Source organism: Typopeltis vanoorti, chromosome 8, assembly GCF_054136105.1.
Source record: "Typopeltis vanoorti isolate ZY-2024b chromosome 8, IOZ_Tvanoo_1.0, whole genome shotgun sequence".
Classification (NCBI taxonomy): domain Eukaryota; kingdom Metazoa; phylum Arthropoda; class Arachnida; order Uropygi; family Thelyphonidae; genus Typopeltis; species Typopeltis vanoorti.
The window spans coordinates 22,624,314-22,642,269 of record NC_143556.1 but is presented as its reverse complement, the minus strand read 5'-3'; positions in this window follow the sequence as shown (position 1 = coordinate 22,642,269).

The following is a 17,956-nucleotide window of genomic DNA, read 5'->3' as shown; positions in this document are numbered from 1 at the left end:
CCTCATTGCAATATTTTAACCTCCGCACAACATACATACTTTTCTGTTTGCCACGTTGAACTTTCATTTGTCTAGAAATTTCGTTTATTCCACTCATCTTACAGATTTCTACATCACTTTTAGCTGTTCGTACTCTGCAAATTTGTCTTCATCAGCAAACAACTGGATTTCCTCTCCAAATTATCAATGTAAAAAAATAAATATAGTGAGCGAAGTGCAGAGTCTTGAAGCACGTCATTTCTCATCTGTCTTCGCGTTGATTCTACTCCACCAGATACTACGCTTTGACAACTCGGTCCATCAGCCACTCTCTAATCAATTCATATTCAATTCAATTCGCGTTCATATTATTGATCCGTATTTGCCGAAATTTGATGAAATTCTTACGGAATCCTCTTAAAAGACTTTGTGAAGTTAAGCGGTATCATAGTGGATTCATTTCATTTTTCCAATTCCACTTTCACTTTATTATATTGTTGAGTTCTTTCTGTTCTACGCATGCTACGATCTCAACGTTTGAAAATAATTTGCTCTAACAATTATTTTCTTAGCTTAAATTGCAACCCGTCAGGAGTGCATATAAAGGATAAAAGGTACTTATATCTGCACTTGGGATGAAAGGTAAGTGGATTTACAGGTAATATGTTTACGTACTGCTAATGCAGTACGTAAACAATTAGAAAATATTGTTAACGTGAGCCAAGACGTCCAATGCACAGTCTATTTTCGAATTCATTAGAAACTTTTCCTAATCTCTACCTCTACTCCTGAGATCGTCAAGTTTCTATAATTTGCCAACTACATTTTGGATCTACCTCTATATAATGGGGTTCTGTAAGTTCCGAAAGGCTTAAACAGCCGTCAGAATAACTGCCAGTTCTGACGTTACCGACTGTAACACAAAGTTCGATATGACATCCGGCTAAATTTCATTTGAAAATTTCAAATATCCGAAGTGCTTCGAATTCATTTTCCTTAGTGGTTACATCGCTTTCTTTAACAACTATCATTGGATCTTTTATTTTAAATCGTATGATTTATTTCTTATTATGAAGATCTAAACCAATAACAAATGAGTTTTCAAAATGCAATTTCACTCCTCGCACTTATTCTACATTAGCAGTATGTAAACATATTTCCTGTAAATCCACTTACCTTTTATCCCGAGTGCAGATATAAGTACCTTTTATCCTTTATATGCACTCCTCACGGGTTGCTATTTAATCTAAGAAAATAATTGTTAGAGGAAATTATTTTCAAACGTTGACATTGTAGCATGCGTAGAACAGAAAGAACTCAACAATACAAAGGAACTTGCTGAGAAAGATGCTTACATTCGTATTAAATACTTCACACAACTTTATCTGCTATTGATTGCTGCTTCCTTTAAGTCAGCGAATTTCGCAACAGTTGGTAACAAGCAGTAATCTTTGAAATCATCATTACAGGACTTATGTGAGAGCGGATGTTTGGATTTTAGTATATATTTTTGTTGTTGTTTTTCAGAGCCAGGCACACTTCAATTTGTTTTCCAAACAAAACCCATTTTTAACAGTTTTAAAAGTCGGGATAAAATTTTGATATTATTTTTACCATTAACGTTACTGACAGGATGGGTGAAGCCCTAGTGATTTTCATATTCCCCTTTATCTGTAGTGAGAGTTGTTTGGGAAAAGGAGATTTGAGAACATTTAAGCTCGCCCTCTGAGGTAGTTGTGTTAGCTATGATCGGTTGAGAGAAGAATAACCTTCGGTCTTTTGTGTTTGTAGTAATCAGTCTCATTGTAATTGACAGCTTGTACGATTAGTGGGTTTGAATGGGAACTTGATTTCACGAAGAATGTTTCTGCAAGATCACGAAGAAAGGAGGAGATATATGGAATGCCGGTTTCTCGGTGAATCTGTGAATTTCTGATGACCCACGGTGCATCCACGATCATCTTAACGCATTTGTTTTGAATTCTCTGCAATTTAAAAATGTTTGATCTTTAAGTGTGACTCCATGCTGGTGAGGCGTAGGTAATCACTGGACGCATTACCATCCGGTAAAGAAGCAATTTATTATGTAGGTTCAATGTGCTTTTGCAGTTGGTCAATGGGTAGAGCTGTGCTATTACTTTGGAAGATTGGAGCAATGAGATTGATGTGCTTGTTAAAAAGCAGTTTCTTATCCATTAATACCACAAGATATTTGGTCTCTGATTGCATGGGATCTTATGACCAGAGAGCAGGAGGTCTTCTTTGTTGCAGACCTTGCTCCTTGAAAACAGCATGGCTGAGCATATGAGGGGGTTCACTTAAATCCCCCAGTTGGTGAACCAGTTTGCTAGTTCATTGATACTTCCTTGGAGTCTAGTGATTGCTAGGCAAATGCTGAGCGATCTTGCTAGAATAGCGGTGTCGTCGGCATAAAATGCCGTAGTAGTTGTTCTTGAATTGAGAGGAATATCTGCTATGTAAGTTGTGAAAAGTGTTGGGGCCAGAAGAGAACCCTGAGGTACTCCCACCAGAATTTCGCACCTTGATGACACAATTCCGTTGAGTTTTACTTGCATGTATCTTTCATTAATATATGAATATATGAGTTTCACTAGTTTAATTGCGATATTGTTTTCAATTAGTTTGAAGATAAGGCCTTGATTCCAGAACTTATCAAAGGCCTTGGCAACATCTAAAAATACAGCAGAAGTGTGAAGGTGCCAGTTAAAACCATGGGTGATATGTTCTGTTGTTCGGTGAATTTGTTGTACTGTGTTGTGAGCTTTGCGAAACCCAAATTGCTCATTTGGGATTATTTTCTGTTTGTCCACTGCTGACTGTAGTCTTGATAGGATGACCTTTTTGTTACTTTGCTAAGACAGGAAAGAAGACCGATGGGCCTGCAGCTTTGGGGAAGTTGTGGGTTATTACCAGGCTCTTTCAGAGTTATAATGTCCACGATTTTCCAATCTGTGAGAAAGTGCTGGAATCTTAAAATGGAATTGGTAATATTAACTACATGAATCATGGCTTTCAGTGAGAGTAGCTTTATTATTCTGTTGGTAACGCCGTCAGGGCTGGGGCCTTTTTAATCTTCAAATGGGAAATAATATTTTTTATTTCTGTTGGAGATGTGGCGGTGATGGTTTCTGTTCCATCCCTAGGCTGTCTTAATGCATTTCTAACTTTACGATGAACTTTGTAAATAAGATTGATATTTAAGTTTATGTAAGCTGGGCTGCATTGATTTTCCAGATTGTCAATTAGGGCTCCTACCTTTTCTTCATCTGAATGTGCAATTCCAAGATTGGTCTTCAAAGGGGGAAGGGGTTGTCTTTTGGTACGAAGAGATTTTACAAATTTCCACATGGAGTTATCTTCTAGGTTGATTTCCCTGAGTTTGGATTCCCATTTGGAATTCCTGTGCATCTCGAGGGCTTCTCGAACCTGTCTGTTCAGGTTGTTTAAGGTTGTTTTGTCCTGCAGAGCTCTGTTGTTGTGATATGGCTTTCTGGCGTTATTTGTGGCCCTAATAAGGTCCATTATCTCTTCTGGGATCCAGTTGGGAGCTTGGAAGACAGTGGTTTGAGTGACTGATGGTATTACTGTGTTGATTTGCCTAGTTAAATTGCTTACAACTTGGTCAATTTCTTCTTTTTTACGAATGACAGGGGTAGACCGATGTGGACTGGGAGAACCTTAGAGAGCTTGTCTTATGGTAAGAAAAAATGTTGGGGGGGAGAGCTGATTTTGAAGTCCTAGCCTGAGCAGGATGGGATTATGATCTGAGTTAAGCTCTTCTAATGTATTCAGCTGGTATTGATATTTGATGTTTCTTAGGATAACTATGTCTAATACATCAGAACTTCCTGAAGGGCTGTAGTGGGTGGGCTCAGTGGGTCCAGCTACTCTTGATGAGTTGAGTGACGTGTAGTTGAATATGGTACGGCCTTTGGAGTTGATTGACGAACTGAATCAGGAAGTATGTTTGGAGTTTAGGTCTCCTGCTATAATTATGGAATCGATGGAGCCAAGGATGGAGTCTAAGTCTGATATCAATAGTGGAATGCTGGGAGGATTGTACGCTGCGTAGATTTTGCCTGCGTTATTACTGTGCACCCCCACACCTGTCACCTCGAGGTTTAGAGTTTGGGGGGTTGGTCAGTGAGTTGTGGCTCAAATAAGTTTTAATAAAAATAGCTGTGACGCCTCCACTAGAGTTAAGTCTATCTGTCCTTTATAAAATATAACCTCTTAGTTTTGGGTGGTTTGATGGTCTGAGGTGGGATTCACTGATCAAGATTATGTCTGGATTGTATCTTTTTACGAATTCTTGCAGCTCGAGAATTTTATTTGTTAAGCCGTTGGCATTGCATGCTGTTATCATGAGAGAATTTGGTTTAAATTTTTTAAACATTAGAGAGAGATGTTAATATGGATTGGTTTCTAGATAGAATGTCTGTTTGGAAGATGGTTAGGTGCTTACTTTGTTGAATTCATGCAGCATTGGTGCAAGTGACGAGGTTAAAGATGATGTAAAATCAGGGAATGTTTGCTCTTGCGATGGGGTCTGGGTTCTTACCGCTTCCGCATAAGATTTGGACATGGATGAAGGTCGAGTGCCTTTCTGTGCTGCCGAATGTCAGGTATTATGATCTGGAGGGCGACCTGCTTGGTTGTTTGTGTCATTGCGTGGAGGAGCGTCTTCGTACTTGTTCATTCACGGTTTGTTGGATGGAAAAGGCATCCCTTGTAATTAGCGGGATGTGGTCCTCTACAATTGGCACCGCAAGCAGGTGTGCATCTAGCTTGGTGCAGGAGTAAGTTTGGTGACCCTCACAGCATTTTAGGCATCTCTTCACAGTTTTTGGGCGTGTCCGAATCTCTGGCATCTGTGGCCCTGCCCTGCCGATGCCTTCTTCCTTAGAGGTTCGTTGTAATTTTAAGCTTACAAATGTCAGTAACGTCATAGATTCTTTTTTGTGTATTGGAGATTTCGACCAACACCAGTGGATTGGTGTTTTATCTGATCTCAGCATCCTACTGACTTTGATTGGGGTCAATCGTTGACTGATGAGGTCAGCTGTGATCTCATCAGTTGTGATGCCCTGTGATGTCAAGAGTCATCCACTCCTCTTAGAACCACTTTTAAGTTCTTCTCCCTTGCTAGCGCAATAGTGTGGTAGGGCAATTTAGAATTGTCCAGCATTTTCGCCATCATGCGATAATCTGTGATAGTGGTAGGATGAATCTTTACACACTCTTCAGTATTTCTTGCCCAGGAGAAATTGATATTTTGTTCCCCGAGGGATCTTGAGACTGAAGTCGATTTATCTTTATCTTGAAGGACCTTGGGCGACCTGATTTTCGTGAGTTGTTACACCATCTTCCATTCCATCTTCCGATGTTCTGCGTTTTTGATTAGATTATTCCTACTGTGAACAATCGAACTGTCGAGAAGTCTTTGTAGGTGGAACAGGTGTAATGTCCTCTTCGATGTCCAAATCATCGTCTTCGGTGTCATTTACTTGAGTGAAGAGATTCAAGCAACCAGGATAATCCGTTTCAAATTTCTTTAGAATGAATTTGAGAATGTCAAGTGACGTACCTTTGTTTAACCACCTTACCGGCCGTTGTGGATCAAATACGCATCCGCATACGCTTCGTATCCATCATATATTTCATTGTTATAACAATGGTATTACAATTTTAATAAGCACTTCGCATCCATGATAAAGTGAACGTCTATAGACGTCTTGGCCGGTAGCGTGGTTAAATGTTGAATGACGTCCTTGATATCTTTTACATTCTCCATCCTTGTGTACAATGAAGGAATATTCCCATGTCTTATTCCTGACGACCTATGAGGGTCTATTGACAAATCCCTTAGACTCACTCAAGAGTCTACCACTAAGCAATGTGTAATCACAAAAATAGACAAAAGGAAGAACGCTTACCTCTAAATACATCATTCGGCAGTTCCAACAATATCACACTAATCAAAAAACGCGAGCAGCTAATTCGTAATCATACTTCCAAATTGTAATCAATCAATCAATCAATCAATTCATTTTTTGATTTTGATATTATATTAATCAGAGATATTAATAACTCTCAACTATTAATCATTAAGAAAGTGTGAAGCTCGTTCTCTGAAAAGGTTAGTAACATATTAAAGATTTGCTTTTCACAGACGACTAAGTCTAAGAAAGCTTTTGGCGACTACAAATTAAATTATAATTCATTGTGCATTAAAACAGCCTGGTGGACTTTTAGTACATCACTGAAAACAGGTGATAGACAAAATACTGTACCTATCTTTATGTTTTAATAATTAAATTTGATTAGTAAAAAATAATTACTAAATAATTACTTAAAAAATTTATTTTTAATTACTCATAGAAATAATTAAAAATATAAAAATGTATGAATCAGTTCATATCCTTCTACGGGAAACTCGCAATACGTTGTGAGGATTTGCTTAGCATTTTTTTTTTTTTTAATACTCAGACGCTTTGTTTTCTTCCATAATGATTCGAATTTCTTTTTACAGGGACTATTCCTTGAATTTCAATGACAAGTGCTGCCCTCTATAGCTTCAAAAATTTCCTTGTTACGATGCAAGTTGGTTTCGTTTTCCTATTGCTACATTATTTCCTGGTCTCTCAGAAGTGGGAAGATGCGAATCGATTGCAAACAGTGATCCAAATCCACATATCGCACACGTGAGAACGTGTGACGTCTTTGTCACAAGATTCAACTGCTGCGATTGGACAGATTGTTTGATAGCAGCGGAAGTGTCCGTTGCAAGTGTCGTCTGCTTGAAAAATCATTCTAAATATAAACAGCGAGATAGCGTAGTGTAATTTAGGGATTCAAACTTTACTGAACGAAAATGTAAGTTATTTTAAACATGAAAGAATTTTAAATATCATTCATAAAAAAGTGAACGGGCAACAATGAGATCATCTGTGAAATTAATCCTGACATATGTACTGTATCGATTTAAATTTTTCTAACTTTGTTTTCATAGTAGCATCCCCCAATTAGATGAAGAAAATGGCGATGATCTGCCCCTTATTGCACATGCATTGTTGCTAAAAATATCTTCGACTCCTCATTAATTAATCTGTTCAAGTGCTTTAGATTTGTTCAGATGCCTTTCTTAACAGCAGTTAAGAAATCTGTCTTCTTGACCTATGACGCTCAGTTCGATTAGCTTTTTTTTTTTTTTTTTAAATTTTCTCTGTTCTTTCTACAGACGTACTCAGCACATTTATGAAGAGCCTTTTAAATCTGTCAAACTTGTCATAATGCTGTTCTACGTGCTCTCTGTGTGACCACTTATCAACTTTCCTTGCAATCACTTTTTAAATGCATCTTGCGTTTCCTCTTTCTTCAGTTTACAGTATTCCAGATTTATTTTTCAACAGTTATCTAGAAAATTAAACAAAACGTGGCAGTTCTGCATTCCCCTGGAAATTTCAAAATTTGCATATCATGCAATTTCTTACCTTTTTCTTAAAATTTGTTTAAATTTTCTTAAGATTTCTTAAAGCTCATTACTGGAATTTATCCGTTTTGGAATTAATCCATTTCGATAATCGAACTCTTTCCCTTCCAACGGTTGTTTCTTTAACATGGAAGTCTGCGGGTGACCGCAGCGGACACCTCGTCTCCGTTCGCAACCGGATGTGACGTCACAGGAAGGGGAAGAAACGGATGGCAGGAAATTTTATGTTACGATGGTGCTCGCCTCTGCTGGCGTTTAGCGGGTCACCGTATCTTTCTGGTTACGGTACAGTCGCTTGGCATGTCGTCTGCGGACGATTTGGTGCCCTCAACCGCTGCCTCATCCCGGCTAGCGCTGCCTTTCAACGCACAAGGCACGAACGGTATCGTTGCCGAGTCTAGACAAGCACTTAAAACGTGTTTTGTAAAGGTGTGTGAACAGCGAATTTCTTGGAAAGGATAAAGAATCAAAATGGAGAAAAAATCCAATAAGAAGGCAGCTGCAGAATATTTTGTGTCAACCTCCGTTAGTTAGATCTAGCCTTATTATACACAAATATATGCATCGATATTTGTTTTCGAAAGAGATGCTAAACGAATAAGACAAAACAGAACTGAAATCATTTTTAGGCCTCTTATTTCTTTGTTCAATAATTTCTAGATTGGAACTGAAAATAAAAATAAACCTTCGTGTGTTATATTTCCCAGGGCGAGCCTCAGCTACTGGGTGGGTCCGCAGGTGGTGGATAGCGGAACGGCTTCCAGTAGTGCTAATAGAGCATTACCAAACACTTTAACATGGTCAGGTCATCATACGATGATCATACCGCGTTGTCCGTCGCGCGGGTTACCAAGGGACTCGTTCGGGTTTTAGGCAGAGGGACCCATTCGAAAAAAAAAATATTGCAGTCTCGTTTAGACACAATTTCCTCAGCACTCTGCTAGAGGAAACTCCATCAATGGGCCACTACCTGTTTGGGGAAGTGTTTAGGGGCAGCGAAAGAATTGGTTCTGAAAAAGGACGGAAATGGCAACGGCACCAGACTATGGCTTTAGGCAACTGGAACATCTTTTGTCTGGCAGAGAAGAAGTCACTGGTCGAGGAACCAAGCGCTACCAGCTAGATTTAGTCGGACGTTCTTCGACCTCTGGAACTGTCGACCTGGATGAGGGGTCTGAGATCCGGGAGCTTTTCCAGAGGAATTGAAAACCGCCAATACATACCTTCTTTATATTTAATTCTGTTACCCTAGCTGAGAATATCGTGTAAGCCCTTGTTCTTATTTTAGACGTTTTTCTCCCCTATAATTACGCATTTCTTTTTCAAAGAAGTATATTCCTTAAACTTCAAGCAAGTGCTGCCATTTATAGTTTCGAAATTTCCTTCTTGAGGTGCAGGTTAGTTTCGTTTTCCTAATGGTACATCACTTCCTGGCTGTTCTGACGTGACGTCACTCGAAGATAAGTACTTGCACTTCTTCCCGCACATGTATTAAAATGCTGCGATTTGTCAATCGCTTTGTTTGCATGAAAACACATTCTAATTATAAGCAGCAACGAGATAAATAAATCTGTGATTTTTAGCTTGCAATGTTTCCGAAGAAAAGGTGTAGGACACTAAAGAAAGGCAAGAAATAAGTTAATTACAAATTTCGGTATAGCTTAGGCCAACAGTCTATATTTGATTATGATTTTAACTAGGACTTCGTTCATGTTTTGTTACGGTACGTCAATGTTTATAGCAATATAAGTGGAGACAGAAAGAGAGATCGATTGCTTTGCTATTTCTTACTTTTTTCTCATTTTTATTCGTAAATCCTTCTATAAAGTATATAGAGGTTCAAAACTGTAAATCGCTCTTAAACACAATCGAAAACTGAGTTTGTTTTGTCACTTTTTTCCTCATTTATTCGTAAATGTTGTGTATAGTGCATAGTACATTGACCAAGCTGCTTCGTTTCTTCCATTCTGGGCTAATCCTTTCACTGTGTTTGAAGCTTCTGCATCTGATTCAGACTTTCAGAGTCGTAAGTTTTTTGTTTTTGAAAGAATCATGCAGTTTACTTTAATAATAATTATTTACATTCCTTTTGTGACGTCTCTTATTCCCGAAAGATATTTATTCATTTCCCTCTTTAAATTTGCCAGATCTAGTTTCAACAGTATCGTCCATCAACCACACAGGCAAGTATGGTGATAACATATGTCCCCTGTCGAACATTCATCGACGCTACAAATTTCTGCAACACCTCATTAACCATCTTTGCTATTTTATTAGCCATCCTAACATATGTTCTACGACATTTAGATTTGTTGAGATGCCCCTTTTAACAAGGGTTTCCATATTTCTTTCCATGGATTTTAAAGCTTTTTCGATATCTATATAAGATAACATTTCTGTATCTATGATTTTTGTATATTAAGGTTATTAATGCCACTTCTGGATTTTGCTTTTATTCCTTCAACTCCCAACAACAGATTTTCATCGGTTGCGGCCTGTAACATTCAGTTATTTCTGCAACTATTCCCATCATGCCCTTGAAACGCTTTGTCTGATCATTCACCTCACAGTATACTTTCATTTTTTTGGAATATAATCTTATTCTATTCAATTTAGTTTTTATCTGCTGCATTCCAGCATTATAATCTCCAAAACTCTTGCATATGGTTTAGCTGCAATAAGTTTACCATATTTTTCACCCTTACTCATTTCGTTCTTCTTCTGCCCATCATTAGGACCCTTTAGGCTTCAACTACTTTTCGGATAATCTTTCTGCTTTTTGATTTTGACCGTTTCTGGCCACTATAATATCTTTTTTTAGTCGTTTTATCTTAGCCTGTTCTTTCTAAGAAGTTCTTTTCGTATTTCTTTCGAGAGGTTTAATTCTCTGACAGTTTTCTTAAAGATGTTCTACGTACTCTATCTGAGATCACATTTTAAATGTCTCTTATGTTTCAGTCTTCTAAATTAACAACATTCAAAAGTTATTTACATGTATGCTGAAACAAAAGTCTCCCATTTCTCCATTACTTTATTTTTATTTATATATAAAATTTTACTCTTACTTGAGAAGAGAACTAACGCATCTTATAACCCAAAAAAGAAAAGGAAAAAAAAAGAAGAGAAATAATAAGAAAAAATGCAGTCTTATACTGTCAGTTGCTAAGATTTTAATTTAATTATCATTTAATGGTATACTCAGCATTTTTATTATTCTCACAATTCTGAGGACGGTTTCGCCCCGTGAAGTTTTTGCATCGCGATGATCAAACTTCATACGTTCTTAAATTACAAGGTTTTTAGCTATTCAGGAGTTTATTATTTTGCTCTAGATATTAGTCAGATTTTTTTTTTAAAATTTTCCCATGTACCAGTTTCAATTCTTGTGTTGCTTATCGTCATTATTTTTAAACTGATTTTTTTTTTTTTTTGTTAAATGATCTGGCACCGGTATGCTTGAATGAGTAGAAGGAATTTATCAAAGGTAGGTCTTTCATATTGTCCCTTTATCACTAATGCTTAAATAGATCCTTTTATGTCGTTAATATACTTTAAAATCACATTTCATCTCATAACTATATATAGATTGTAGCAAAAATGTAAGTTAAATTGGGATGCTCCATCGAATAAAAAGCTTGCTTAACTTTCCTGTGTTTAAAAAGTTTCATAGGCTCATGAGCCTATGAAACTTTTTAAACACAGTGACCACTTAGTAGCCTTTGGGGGAGGGGCTTCCTTATGCCGAAATAATTTCACTCTATCACTTGCCATATCTTAGCATTGACACTAAATCACGTCAAGTGGCCTCAGATATCTGAACTAACGGACAGAATAACGGCGTGAAGATCATCGGTCAAACGAGGAACTAGCTTCGACCTGCGCTTGTTAATCCACTCCACAAATGTTTTGTTTCATTATTATTATTATTATTATTATTATTATTATTATTATTATTGCGTGACACTTTTAAGGAGTCTAAAGACTCATCGAAGAAAGGGCACCTACTCTACAGCTGTCTCCACCACTCAATCCACCAACTACAACGAACCGCAACTACACCACCGCCATCTACCGCCCACCGTCAACACTAGTATTTACACAGACAATCATAAACATTCATGCCCACGCGAAGAATCTAGATCCAGTCGTCCATAGTGTCATCATATATTTTCGTATCAGGACGATATTTGATACGAAACAATCCCCAGTTAAGAATGATCTCATGATTTGTTCAGAAGGGATGAAAGGATAAGTGATGCTCACGAGAGCAATCTCCATACCAGGACACTGTGGTGATTAGCGTGTTGCCTACCAATCGTACAGGCTGAATAATCATAATGTTTTGGCGCATGATTGGATCTTCTTGGTAAGTTTACAGCTGATAAACAGCACTTGATTTTCTTACTTTTGTTACTTGTGTATGGTGAAATCACAATGAACTTATTCATATTAGTTCGCTTCTACATCTTATTGATTCTTTGGCAATTAGCATTTTTTTTTTCTGTTGGTATCTCCATAATAAAAGTACTGCCTTTTTAGTTATAGTTTAAATAATTACTTTTGAAGATCGTGTTCTTCCTCTTCTTCATTTTTGCTATCATTGTTTAGCCAACCAAATTTAAATTCTTTGTTTATTTATTGTGTGTGTGTGTTTAATCGTTTCAATAATTTGCAGAAGTATATTTTTTCTTGATGCTGGAAGTTTTCAAACAGTCCGCAATCCGTTAATTGCAGTAACGAAGGTTATTCGGTGACGGAGCTACCTCGATTTTCAATGAAAGGCAAATTTACATTTAATACGAATTAAAATTATGTTAAGAGTAGTTTGAAGAAATCCGGGTAGGTCAATTTCAGAAGGTGGAGGTGAGACGATATCAGATACATTTTATATTAAATGGAAATTTACCTTTAGTAGTAAGTTGTTAATATTAGAAGAACATGTGTTGTAAATACATAATATAGATGCAAGAAAAGTATCATTAAATATTTTAAATGAAATCCAATGTAGAAAATGCAGCACTTAGAGCTGAATTCTGTAAAATTATAAGTTGCAATGTCACTCAAGATGTTTATTAAATGTAAATCTTAAATAAAATCTTAGCAACCAATTATTATTATTATAAAAATATTATTATTATTACAGGAGGAACTTGAAATTAAATTTCTTTATTCTGAAATCTGATTCAATCAAAAACTTTTTCTTAGTCAATGAAATGTATGGATATTGGCTTCTTATACTCTCATGATTTTCTTATTATTTCCTTTGCAATGAATATATATATATATATATATATATATATATATATATATATATATATATATATATATATATATATATATATATACTTCGTTTCTTTTTTTTTTCTATTTAGACAAGGAAGAAAAACGTTACTAAACACATGAGAACTAAATTAGTTTTTCACGTGTTTATTTATTTCTTTATGTTCATGTTTTATACTTTCATTAGATATTCTATTAATTTTAGATAATTATCAATTGCGAAATTATATTTTCATTTAGCCTGTGTAGCTCAGTGGATGTGGCGTTGTAAATAGGACATTGTAAATAGTTGTATATATATTTATTTTGATTGTACATAGATGCTTTAGTGTTAATAAAAATATACTCAGTGGATGTGGCGTTTGCACATCACGGCACTTGACCGCACGAAGGAGGACTTCTTAGTTTCGAATCTAGTCAGAGACTAGAAGAAATTTTTCTAAGCCTTTTTTTTGACCGGTTTCCGAATTAGTCGATCTCTGGGATGGGCAAGCAGGTTTTTTTCTCCCGGAAACTCGGGTTTTTCGTCCCATAAACTGAAGAAAATTGATCGTAGAACCCACATTATTTCAGACATTAAATACGAGTGTTATGGTTAGGGACCATGAGATGGCGGCACTTGTTGAGCAGGCTCTCATCACTGGGTGCCGCTTAATTAGTGATAGCCTTGGGCCAGCTAGCTCTGATTGGTACCAGTGGAGATTGAACTGTCCACTCAGTCTCCAAAACTTAGATAGGGTTAAAACGGCCTCTCCTACTCCCTATATACGGGAATTAAAAAAAGGCGTTAGCTGATTTTTTTTATTATTTCATTTTTCGCCATCTCTAATTCGACATTTCTATTTCTTCACGTTCATGCATACTGTTTCAATTCCTCTAATGTTTCAGTTATTCTCTTATTATTTCTATAATTCTATACGTGAACTTCTATTTATACATTTTCTATAAAGTACATAAATATAACATATTCTAATTTCTCCTTTCTTTGGTTACGAAGTCCGATTTTACTTTTCAGTTGTATTTAAATGAGCGCAGCACAATGGCCAATCCCTGTTATGCCGCTGTGTTCGCATCTATTGCAACGCACATTCAAAGACGATCGTTCTTGTTCTCTTTTAGCGTTTCAAGACTGAAAGCAGTTTCGCTAACCTTATGTAAAATTTCCTTTTAGATCAGTAGAACGTGGGTCATTCCAGATGAACTTTGTTTCGTATGAAATGATAGGTCACTTTTTCCCCTCTGGACCAAAACTGAATGATGGACTGATATTTTATAAGGATGTCTTGTTGCAAAATTTCACCGATTTATAGGAGAAAACTGCAGTTTCAAGAAAACTGTTTGAAAAGGTTTGAAAAAAAAAAAAAGTGCGGCAATTGTCATCCGTCCTCTCTCTCTCTTTCTCCCTCTCTCTCTCTCTTTCCTCCAAATCTTGATTCAAAGATAATTCTTGATTTCAGCTGTAAGTGAAGCAGTCAGCCGAAGGAAGAGATGAGATGCTGGCTGAATTTCCAAAGAACTGAGGACTAATACAGCTCTGCCTAATTCCTTTAGGAACAAAATACCTTCTACTGTTTATTTATTAGCCCACAGTCGTGCAATAAAGGATGGTTGGAAATCTGCTTACTAACATATGGAGTATGTTGGTTATTTTTTTTTATTTTGATACGCCAGAGAACTAAAGTATTTAACAGACATAATTCGCTGACTCCACAGCCTTAGATGCCTCTGCCATAAATTCAAAGGGAAACATATAAACAAATCCATCAACTTCCCTTTCCGAGAGGAGAGCAATTGAACTTTCATCCTCTAGTTCAGTACTTCTCAAACTTCTGGATGTCAGGGCCCCCTTTGGAAAAATTAAAATATTTAACACTCCCCCACCTCGAAAAAAAACCGTAATAATAGACATATATTATTATAATATTTATTGTATTTATATTCAATACAAAACATACGCAGCGAATATTGCAAAAAATCAAATGCAAATATTACATTTTTAGCATCTTACATATACATTTGACATGCACATTACCTCATATTTTTATATAGATAGAATCTTGTTATTGTACATTTGCAGTACAAGCACATGAAACGTAAAACGATTAGTAATAAAGAAAGAATTAAAAACATAAAAGAAGTTTAATAACAATTTAATGTGATGGATTTGTTTCAATACTGCTACTCCAATATCAGGTGAAATATTTGAAACTGCAATTCTTGGATTTCTGCTTTGAAACGAAACTTATATGAATAAGCATATATTTGCTAATATTCATTAAGCGCCGAAATACGCAGGAAACAAAATTTGGGAACCCCCACCAACGTGTGATTTTTTTCCATTAAAATATAAAAAATAACGAAAAAAAATAATAAAATAATAAAAGACGATTTCGTTAACGATTTACGTGAATGAGGAGATGAATTTCTATACATTTATGTGAATGTCTTTGTTAGGGCGTTTACATTAATTAGTGTATTCATATATAAATATAATGCATTATTATTGTAATATACAGAATGATTTCTTTCTATCCCGACTACTGGAAAAAACAAAATTAAATGATTACCAAAGAAAAAAAAAGTTGTACTTTTTTTTCTTTAAGACGAAGATGAATTCGGTTGTCAGGTGTGAGACATCCACTTGGCTTATTGGAGGCCTAAAGTAAGTCGAAAAGTATCATGACCAGATTATTAAATATAAGGTTTTCGGATTATGTAAAAATATTAAAAATAAATAAAATAAAAAGAATAGTAAAAACCATACCTCCCCAACGATACTAATTGTACTGTAGGTTTCCAACTTTTTTATGGGTCTGAATCACATAAAAATGTAGGCTTTTTTTTTTTCATATAGAAACGAAGAATCAGAGAATCCTGATTGAGGTCAGACTGTCTTTTTCAAGCCACTTGAGGATTTCTGTAAACAGGATAATGATCTCACATCTGGAGATGAAAATCATCTGCTATCAGAAAACGTCTAGTAATTGCCTAGAATTCTATCTAGGATTCATTATTTCACTTGTTTAGCGTAGTGGTTGCAACCACGAGAATATATGTTTGCCTTAAATTGCTGTATTTTATTATAATGCGAGCATATAAAATAATTTTGTCGCTTATTATTACTCTAATTCAAAGAACAAAGTTTGATAATAATCCCAAAACCAAGTTTCATTAAATATCTTCAAGCTAGAAAGAAGTTTTTATTTCGAATCGGTTTCTTGAATAAAAATGGTATAATTATAATAAAAAAATAATTTCAAACACTGTAATTCTGGTACTAAAAGTGTAAGTGAAAAAAAAAATTGCGGCAAGTTTTCTTGTTGTGTCCACATACAAAAGCAACTTAAGTAGCTCCGCATCTGGAAATGAGAGAATTTCCAGAGCTTACACAACCTGCTTACGGACGAAACACAAACTTTGGAACAACCGGAGAATTTTGGTTTTCTCGCGATTGTAGATAATCCCACTTACAAACATTCCATGCTCGCTCAACTTGGACTTTTATTCAGGAAAGGACCTGGGAGAGCAGTCTCAGGAATGAGGATGCGATATTTGCCTCTCTTGAATCCTATATTAGACACTAGAAACTTCTGGAAAAGGTTTTACAGATGGAAAATCTGATATGAAGTTGCTGATCTCATAAAAACGATGTCAGTTGAGCTAATTAGAATCCCCATGTCTCATTTTTGGACTAATCACGTTGATTATTAATATCGATGGAATATATTATATTAAATATTTGTCATTGTAGCTTTTCAAGATGTTGAATTAATATTTCGTTACAAATTGATATTATTTGTTACTATAAAGTTGTGATAGAGATTATATTATAACTAGGGAGCTTCGCCCCATGGCGCCTGCGGCCCCCTCCCCCCCGAGTTCCGGACTGGTAGGCCGGTTCTCCTTGAATTCTGATTATTCGAATTTTGAAAACTCGAAAGGGGGATCCCCCCCCTGGCGCCTACGGCGCCCAACCCCCAGAGTTCCAGACTGGTAGGCTGGTTCTCCTTGAATTCTAATGACTAAAATTTTGAAGACTAGACACTCAGGGTAGCCCTGAGTTTCAAAACGTTTCAAATAACTTGACAAAAAAGTGACACAAAAACATTACATAAAAAGGCTTGTCATTATATATATATATATATATATAGGGTCGACTAGCATAGAAAAAAAAATGAAGAAAGTGTCTTAAAAAAATGTCCAAAGCACACGACGATTAAAGCTTCAATTATTTTTCATTATTTACATATTCCAGGGATGAGTGTTATGCTGGTGTTTTCATATTATCCAATGGCTAGAATATTCTCCGATATAATGTTAATTTTTTTAAAAAAATCTCTTCTTCACTTTCAATGACAAGTGCTATCCTCTATACCAGTGTTTCTCAACCTGCGGTCCGCGGGGCACAGGTGATCCGTAGGCAGATTTGAATTAATTAAATAAATATATATATTTTTAATTATCCAAACGTGGTTGGCGTATCTGCTCTCCAACCAAAAGGCTGCGGGTTCGAATTCCCCCGTGGGCATGGATGTTTGTGAGTGTCTGTGGAAATACTAGTGGTGTTGGTCGGCGGTAGATAGCGTGGGTGTAGTTGCGGTCAGTTGGTGGATTGAGTAGTGGAGACAGAGTTGTAGAGCAGATGCCCTCCCTACATGAGCCCTTGGACTCCCTGGAGGTGTCAAATAATAATAATAAAAACAAATTAAAATTGAATAAGTAAGTAAAAATTATTGAAATACAATGTATACTTAAAAAAACCAACAAATAGTGGCAGAATATTCATTATGAATATTCTGCCCCTCTTTAATTACTCGTCATTCTACAAATGATTGTAGCGGCAGCATGATGAGTAATAAAAGAGGAATGAAGTGAACAAAAATACGTTTTTATTGCTTCCGCCTTCTCCTGCTATTTTGTCAGATTTGAAGGGAACTTGTGTTATCCATATTTCAACCAATTGCTTGTTGTTTATAATTTTTATTATTGGAGGTTTTCCCTCTTTCAACTAAGGCTCAGTATCCCTTCAAAAGTGCTAAAGGATACTTGGACAAAGTGTGTCGTGAGTTAACTCCAGTATTTATATATATTTCGGAAACGTTTTTTAATAATGGGAAAGTGACTTAGAACTAGGACTTTGAAAAGAAGGGCAAATGAAACAGGTGATGCTGAACCTAATTCTGA